The sequence below is a fragment of the Artemia franciscana genome, chromosome 3 (assembly GCF_032884065.1).
Source record: "Artemia franciscana chromosome 3, ASM3288406v1, whole genome shotgun sequence".
NCBI lineage: Eukaryota > Metazoa > Arthropoda > Branchiopoda > Anostraca > Artemiidae > Artemia > Artemia franciscana.
The window spans coordinates 34,149,150-34,158,386 of record NC_088865.1 but is presented as its reverse complement, the minus strand read 5'-3'; the positions used below and the strand labels follow the sequence as shown (position 1 = coordinate 34,158,386).

The following is a 9,237-nucleotide window of genomic DNA, read 5'->3' as shown; positions in this document are numbered from 1 at the left end:
ACAGGTAAAATACTAACGAGCTTAAATAAAAAGTTCCAAGCGTTTAATTTTGCTTTCATATTCATTTTTTCTGAAACCTATATCTTTCGTACATCATCAGCGATTAATTTACTAGAAGAACCAGTCATCCAGAGATTAGGGCTTAAGATAATCAGGATCAATTATGACATATTCACGCTCGCCTTCATATTGACACCAGAAATGGAAATCGTTTTTACCGCTCAATGAGCCCACAAAAAACATCAAACAAAGATAAATATCAAGCCCATCAAGTACGATATGTGTCTCTTGTCAGCTTAGAACGCAACTACTGTATTTCTTTTGAAATTAATGAAGAGTTCTTGCTTTAACAAGCATAAAGGTAATCTAAGAAATTTTACACACCAAAGAAGAATAAAGCTTCTATAAGGGAGAGAGAATGAAAAATATTATGATTATCAACTATGTATTCTAAACTGATATCAGTCACACTAATTAACGGAAATTTTGGGGATGGAGGGAGGCAGAATATGTTTTACAAGTCTATAGGGAGGGGTATTTTTTGTAGGGGGCATTATTATTGACATTACTCGCTATTCTACCAAAATTCTACTGTAATTCTACCCAAAGCCACTGATACTACTCTCTTAAATGAAGCCGTAAATAAATTATCATCAGAAATTATTGACATTACTCGCAATTCTACCCAAATTCTAATGCAATTCTACCAAAAGCCAATCACACCAATCTCTTAACTACTACTACCACTAAAACTCACTGCAGCACCAAAACGCCTGAGGCAAACACCTTTCTCTGCCGCCTGAGTCTCTTAAGTGAAGACATAAACAAGTGATCATCAGAAATTATTGACATTACTCGCAATTCTACCAAAATTCTGACGTAATTCTACCCAAAGCCAATGATACTAGTCTCTTAAATGAAGACAAGCAAATGATCGCTAGAAATTATTGATATTACTCGTAATTATACCAAAATTCTGCTGTGATTCTATCCAAAGCAACTGATACTAGTCCCTTCAATGATGACAAAAACAAATTATCACCAGAAATTATTAACATTACTCATAATTCTAATCCGTAATTCGTAACTCATAATCCGTAATTCTACCAAAATCCAATCATACTAGTCTCTTAATTAAAGACATAAACAAATTATCATCAGAATTATTGACATTACTCACAATTCTACCAAAATTCTATCGTAATTCTACCCAAAGCCAATTATAAAAGTCTCTTAAATGAAGACATAAACAAATCATCGCTAGAAATTATTGACATTGCACGTAATTCTACCAAAATTCTATTATTGTAATTCTATCCAAACTCCTGACACTAGTCTCTTAAATGAATACAGAAGCAAATTATCACTGAACATTATTGACGTCATTCGCAATTCAACCAAAATTGTACTGTAATTGTACCCAAAGCCACCGATACTAGTCTCTTAAATGAAGGCATAAGTGAATTATCACAAGAAATTATTGACAATAGTCGTAATTCTACCAGATTTTAAATTCTACTGTAATTCTATCTAAAGCCATCGACACTAGTCTCTTAAATGAAAACATAAACAAATTATCATCAGAAATTACTAACATTACTCGTAATTCTACCAAATTCTACCGTAATTCTACCAAAAACTAATCATACTAGTCTCTTAATTGAAGATATTAACAAATTATCCCTAGAAATTATTGACACTACTCGCAATTCTACCAAAATTCTACCAGAATTCTATTGTAATTCTATCCAAAATGCTGACACTAGTCTCTTAAATGAATACAGAAGCAAATTATCACTGGATATTATTGACATTACTCGCAATTCAACCAAAATTCTATTGTAATTCTATCCAAAACTCCTGACACTAGTTTCTCAAATGAATACAGAAGCAAATTATCACAGGAAATTATCGACATTACTCGCAAATCAACCAAAACTACACCAAAATTGTGCTGTAATTGTACCCAAAGCCACTGATACTAGTCTCTTAAATGAAGAAATAAGCGAATTGTCACCAGAAATCATTGATAATAGTCGTGATTCTACCAAATTCCACTGTAATTCTATCTAAAGCCATCGATACTGGTCTCATAAATGAAAACATAAACAAATTATCACCAGAAATTACCGACATTACTTTTAATTCTGCCAAAGTCTACCGTAATTCTACGCAAAACCAATGATGCTAGTCTCATAAATGAAGACATAAACAAATTATCATCTGAAATCATTGACATTACATCCTTGACTTAATGATTGAAATCATTGAATTAATTCCTGCATTCAAGATGAGAACAACACCTGGCAACGTTTAGTTGTTTGGATCTTTAGCCAGACTAATCATTTAGCTTAAGTATTTTTAAATTATTTTGTTTTGATATTAATCTTCGGCTCAGTAACCTTTTTAACAGATGCTTAAAAACAGCTAAACGGTTACAGTTATTTTAAATCTGATTCTAAGTTAATCCATGAGTCATTTCTTCACTTATGAGAGATACAAACTTTTTGGTTTTTAGCCATCCCTCTTGAGTCCCGTTTTCAGGCACCGGCACACGTTCAAGGGACACGTTTTCGGGCACATGTTCCAGACGTATATTAAGCAGGTTCGGTAAATATTTGTTTTCATGTTCTCCATGTTCAACCCAGCGGGAATTTAAGCGTTTTTGTTTACCGGCTCCAAGCGTGTTGGCCACGGGTCTGTCGAACTTCGTGTTGGGTACGGAATGACCTGAAACCAGGCTTTGTTCAAGGCTTGAAATTTTAAATTTTGGAGTGTTAATGTTCTTAAAAAAAACTTAAAAATGCCTATCAAAAATTTGTTTATATGCATTTTTGCTATTTTTTATGAGGGCTCGGGGGGTTCAAACCCCAAGCCCCTACCTGAATACGGCCTTGCCTACTATCCGGCTACTCGTGCTTACCTAGTACCTTTATTTCGTGATACTCCCAAAATAGTGAATCAGAGAAAACAATGTTATCCCAAAATCATGCCTTGTGCCCAGGGTGGGAACTAGGACTTTTGTTTGCGGGTCAGTTTTGTGGGAGAAGGGTTAAAAAACTACAAAACGTTGTAAAGATTTTCTTTTACTTCTATTTTGTTATTTTTTACGAGTCAGAAAAACATTTCTGGGGGGGGGGGGAGGTCGAACCCGGTAACCACATCCTGAATACAGCCCTGCTTGTGCCGTTGATTTGCGCGATAAGCAAAATTTTTCTGCGTTGTGATAATTTAAAAAATTAACATATAAAGTATTGAATTAGTTGTTTTGCTAGATATGCCTCTATAATAATAAAATTATTGGCTCCTTCGCAATAAAGTCGAAAGTTTTGCATATAAAAAAAGATGATATAGAAATGCAAGTCAATTGAACCTGTTTTCAGAAAAATATCACCGTTCACCCCTTCCTAAACTCTGTCCAATTGGTTTTCCTAGTTAAAAAGATCTTTCTTGAATATGTTCTGGTATTGCCCTACTGTCAACTGCTAGAGGTTCAATGAACCTCTTCTTGACGTTTCTACCTTTAGTAAATGTAAGGTGTGAATACCCATTTTCTGTTAATTGGTGCGTAATTATGGTGTGATTCTAAACAAACCAACTACTCACCTACTTCTTACTCGTGGGATATTATTATTACTATGTCGTTTATGAACTCATAAACTGATTAAGAGCTCATTACCATGGGCAGTAGCCCCTCCTCTGCCCCCAATTGGTACACTTGTTCGACAGTACACCAAAATATTTGGTGTAATGTTCAGAATATAGTTCAGAATTGGTGTACTGTTGAATAGGTCAGAATATGTCATGTTTTCTCTGTTTCTTTTGAGAATAGTTTGATAATAAACCACGCGAAACTAGAATTGTTTTACTTTCATTGAAAGATATAAAAAAGAAACTCCCTTTTCAAACAACTGTTTGTCTTAACTCCTTTTCGTTTTTTTTCCATTTTGAAAACTTTCTTTTCAAACGAATAAGCTAGAAAATTTTTATGATTTAATTTTTTTTTATTGTTTTGATTCGGTGCCCAAAAACAAAGTTCCCTATAGTGCCAATGTCCTTGAGCTACTCCATAATAATTTTTCGTTTATTGTTACGACACCACTTCCTCATTGCTTTTACGGGAGTCGGTTTATTCACCAAAAGATCTAGAAGTTTCTGGGAGAGAATCACTATAATCTATTTTTATAGAAAAAAACACTCAATATTGGAAAGCCTCTATTATTTCTTTTATAATGGGGAAAAACCTTTACAGGTCAATATCAATTAGTAATTTTTCAAAATGCTTTCTCATCGATTAAAATAGTGGTTTTGTGTTATCCCAACCTGACCAGTACTTTTAAATGTAAACGTATATGCTGCAACCATGTCAAACATGTTATAATGCTGATGCTAAGGGCCAGAACATAAAAATTTTTGTGCTCTATTAATTATATCTATCAATTTTTGTGTTCATTTATATTTTCTAAAAGTGAAGGAAAAATTTTAGACCTGCACATGCATATACTTACTGACGGGATCATGTTTGGAACGACCTCGCTTTAATTTAAAGGTTGTGGCAATCTTCAGCCAGATAACGGACTAATTTCAATGGTTTTAGGCGTCCCCCCGAAAAATACCCCCGTGGAAAAACCGCGGAGTATGTTTCTACTAAAGTATAGAAGAGTGAGAACACCGATTGACCTTGGTGGAAAAATTTTATTGAGTGGAGAGCTATTGAATCAGGTAAACTATGGGTGATATCTTGCTTTTTTTTTCTTCATTGTAGTTTATCTTAGGAATTGCACAGTGATTTAGTTGCTACTAAAGTGGCTAGAGTAGTTGGAGCTATTCGTTGTTTGAAACATTTTCTGCAGAATAAAATTTTACTTCTTTTATATTATACAATGTTAGTCCTTATATTTTATATGGTTGTGTTTTATGGGTTAGTATTTTCTACTCTAATTATAATTTTTTTCGAAATTCACAAAATAAATAGATGAGAATAATTGGAGAATATGTGAAAGACTTGAATGATACAGAGACGCGCTATAGAAAGTTAAGAATGACCATTGTTGGACGACTCAGGGAATATCAATCTGCAATTTTTGTGTATCAATGTTGAAACGATTTATGCCCACATATTTTTTCTCATTTTTATAAGAGTAATAGCTGCTTACACGAGCATAGTACTAATAATGTGAGTAACCTTGGGATTGTGAAGAATTTAATGCATCTACATGACCTGAAATTTTGAGCCCTGCACACGCAAAAATTAATTGATGAAAACATGGTTGAAACGACCTCGCTTTAATTTGAAGGTTGTGGTACCTTCTTCAGCCTGATAAGAGACTATTTTGAATACCCTTGCGTATGCTTCATAGGCTTTTATGGTACATAGCAGTTCTGAAAAAATAAAAAAGGGTTTGGGGGGGGGGGTCAGGATGAATTTATAAAAATAGCAAAAATTGATATTATGTGAAAACTAATTAAGCTGTTATAGGCAAAAAATGTCTGAGTAAAAAAAAATGTAGTTAAAACTGTTCGAGAAAACTGTAAAAAGATTGTAATATTACCCGATGATAATTTCTTTTTATGCGGGAGGAATAATCGCAGTATGTATTTTTACATTTATTTTGTATTTTACTTCAGTTTCTAAACTGTTCTTTGCCATGTTTAGCTTTGGATCCTTATTAAACTATCAATCAAGGGGTAAAACTGGCACTTTTTATTCAAACTATCAATTTTGAGGAAAAAAATTGGCTACCAAGCTTTTGCACTTACATCACTCTTAACCTAGTTAAACTAGTAACAAATGGGGCTGTTCCAGAACAATATTTTGTCTTGTAAATTGCCCCTCGAACGAAAATTCAGGATTTTCGTTCGAGGGGTGAGTATTGTTTTTTAGGGGGGGGGGGGGTGTTTTTTCGTTTTTTCAAAGCGCATCCAGGATTTTGTTCGGGGGTGTGATTTTATAAAAATACTGAACAACCCTTACAAAATTTATTTATAAGAATTTTTTACTTTCTCATGATTCGGACAATTTTTGTGGGGGGGGGGAGGGGAGGGGTTGAAGCCTGACATCTAGATACGGTCTTGGTTTTGGGGACAGTTTAGAAATGGACATAATTTTTTTTTGAATATTAAAAAACTTTGCTTCTTCGTAAGTTAAGGAAATGGCGCTAGATGTGTATTTTCAGATTACTTCTCAGTGTAAACTTTCACGGATTGTAGAATTTTTATGATAAATTCTGTTCATATTGTGCATATTGCGGAATTTTTTTTTTTTCCTTTTTTTTAATTTAGATCTCTTTGTTCCCATTTATTAGTTTTGAAAATAGATTAGAAATGGAAATTCTAAGCTATCCAACGATTCATTATTTTAAGTATACGAAAAAGTTAGTTTTCGCAACTTTACTGAAACGATGCTAGATTTGTAGCCCAGGATTTTACTTTTGAGTGTTACAAGTTTTGAAATAAGCCACGGGAACTAATTTCACTGATTACAGATTTTCCGTAATAAATTCCCACTCTTCTTCTGTATATAGTATTAAAGGTCTATTGTATGATATTTTTATTTAATTTAGAGGCCACTATTCCTATTTATTAGTTTTATTTCCTTTGGGCAATACTATTCCTATTTATTAGTTTTATTTCCTTTGGGCAATGCTCACTCTTATGGCAATAAATGATTCGGTAATTTTAGAGTCAGCAGAAAACTTCAATGTGCATTCAGGCCTATCTTAATTAATTATTTGAGCCACCAAAGAAATCAAAATTCAAATATTTGTTTGCTCCTGGGCCATCTTAGATATATTCGTACCTTGAAAACCCCGATTTTTTTTTTTCTAAATATATTTCAGTTGGGTATAAAACTGTACTATAAATTTAGAGCCCTTGGTGGCCCACCAAAAGACATCTAAGAAGCTAAGGAGACGATCCACTAAAATTACAGAAATACGGTCATTCGACTGAGTACAATATATTTACTAAAGGGCTAGACAACAGAACAATAAGCAATCTACGGACACGCACAAACCGTGTATCGCCTTACCAAAGAAATCGTAGGCAGCTCAAATTCACCAAATTTTTCCTGTGAAAGATGAAGAGGGGAGACTCTTGACATATGTGAAAGAAGAAAAAGGACAGTGGGCAAGTTATTTCGAAGCTCTACTACATCGCCTTGAACCTTTAGTTCCGTCTGATATGCTAGGTCAGCCTCTTTTAAATTTCCGGCCAAGAGATGAAGATCCATAAGCTGAAGTCATTTGCAGAACCAAAAATAAAAAATTGTAAAGCCGGTGGTACAGACCGGATTTCAGAGGAAATAATAAAAACAAGCTTGCAACAAACGCGACCATCTGATTATCATTCTTCTCGCTCCTGTGGCAGACTGTAAGGTTCCCGAAATAATTGAGAACAGGAATTATTGTCAAATTTTCAAGAAAGGCGATGCAAAAGAATGTGACAACTTCAGAGGCATCAATCTTCTCTCGATCCTGACGAAGCTCTTCTCGACTATAATGCTAGAAAGATGCATAACTGGCCTTCATCCCCAACTATTTAAAGAACGGCAAGGATTTTGGCCAATACAATGCTCTTCTGACCTTGTCTTCACTTTGCGCATTATGCCGGAGGAACCTAATGAATGGTAATAACATTCATGCATACTCTTCGTCGACTTCGAGAAAACGTGGAGAGTCCTTTGGTTCAATGGTATTCCCAAAAACTATTTCGTCTAACAGTTGTCTTCTACAAAAAAACCTAATGTTGCGTTAAAACCATCAAAGGGCAACACGCACTACTTCAACATGATATCTGGCCTCAGACAAGACTTTGTCCTGTAACCGCTTCTTTTAGTCCTAGCTGTAAACACATTTTTAGACAGATAAAAGGACATGGAATCCCAATCTTAGGTAAGCTTCTTCAGGGCGTAGACTTTACCGATAACGTAGAGCTAATAGAAACCAACAAACAAAAGCTTTAATTATTTCCGAACAAACTGATGAAAAAAAGGAGCAGTTCAGACCACATATCAAAAATTCAAAGGCTAACCGGTGACAGACTTCAAGTAATTGGGAAGTACAGTAACTTCCAATGGCGACTCCAAAAAGAACTATAGATCTAAAAAGCCTTTGCCAGGACAGCGTCACCATACCAGTCTGAAAATCCACAAATGGGGCTTTTCCAGAACAATATTTTGTCTTGTAAATTCTTATAAGGAACGCCGTATATTAATTGTAAGGAGAAAGGCCTGACTACCTTTGAGAATAATTACCTTCGCTGGATCAGCAGGAAAAATCATTTTAGCATCGCCAAGACTTCCGAAAATGCTTCTTCACTGGCAACCGATAAGCACCCAGATTTGAGGAAGGCCAAAGGACACGCTCCGTAGGACGCACAAACGTGACGGAAGAGCCCTCTAGACTCAGTAGGAAGACGTATACGCGGCGGCTAACCTGAGAGATGATTAAGGCTACTCGTTGACACCTTATGCACTTCTGGAGGCCTTAGAGAAATTAAGGTCTATGGTAAGGTAAAGGTTATTTCCTTGTGCCGATGGGCTCTGTCAGATCCATATCAGAGGGGCATTACGCCTTTTCTGTCTGAATATATAACCCCTGGACCAGGGTGCTCTAACTATGTTTCAAAACCTCCCAGAGACCGGGTCCCCCTCAGCCCATATCTACCCAACCCGAAGGTACCCTGTATATTCAGGACTTTCACCTATTCTCCGCCCAGCGACACCCTGAGTTGCCTAGAGGAGGTCCCATGCAAATAAAACTAATTATGTTATACAATCTTTACATTACTTTACGCAGCTTTTACGCTTTACGTTAAAATTCACCCCAGTTTTAATATGATAGCCTCTCAATCTAATGCTAGAAATATCAACATGGTACCCCATAGAAGTGTAGTTTTACAGATGGCTGAGTATTTACTACTACAGCAGTAGTTTTAAAATGAACTTCGCATGTGCAAACAAAAGACAAGTAACTTAACAAAAACAAAAATATTTAAATTTCACTAAAAAGTTAAATTATAGACTTACATCAGTCCAAGTTAGCAATGATTATTAATCTTTTGATAACAAGAAGAGAATTGCAACCCATGTTAAGTCCCTTCTGCGTGTCTTGCGATATAACTAACACTTACTTAAAAAAAATGACAAATAAAAGAAAGAATTCAAGAAAGTATTTCAAGAAAGACTAAACTTTATTTCAATACTTGGGTGGAAGGTTGAATGGGCGGCAGCGCCCT

At 35.2% G+C, this 9,237-nt stretch overlaps 2 protein-coding genes across 3 annotated transcripts in view; both read right to left on the bottom strand.

The window, feature by feature from the left end:
- The window catches only part of LOC136025206 (uncharacterized), a 248,249-nt gene that overhangs the window by 128,658 nt on the left and 110,354 nt on the right, over positions 1–9,237 (bottom strand). The window lies entirely within an intron of this gene.
- The window catches only part of LOC136025205 (uncharacterized), a 222,393-nt gene that overhangs the window by 202,635 nt on the left and 10,521 nt on the right, over positions 1–9,237 (bottom strand). The window lies entirely within an intron of this gene.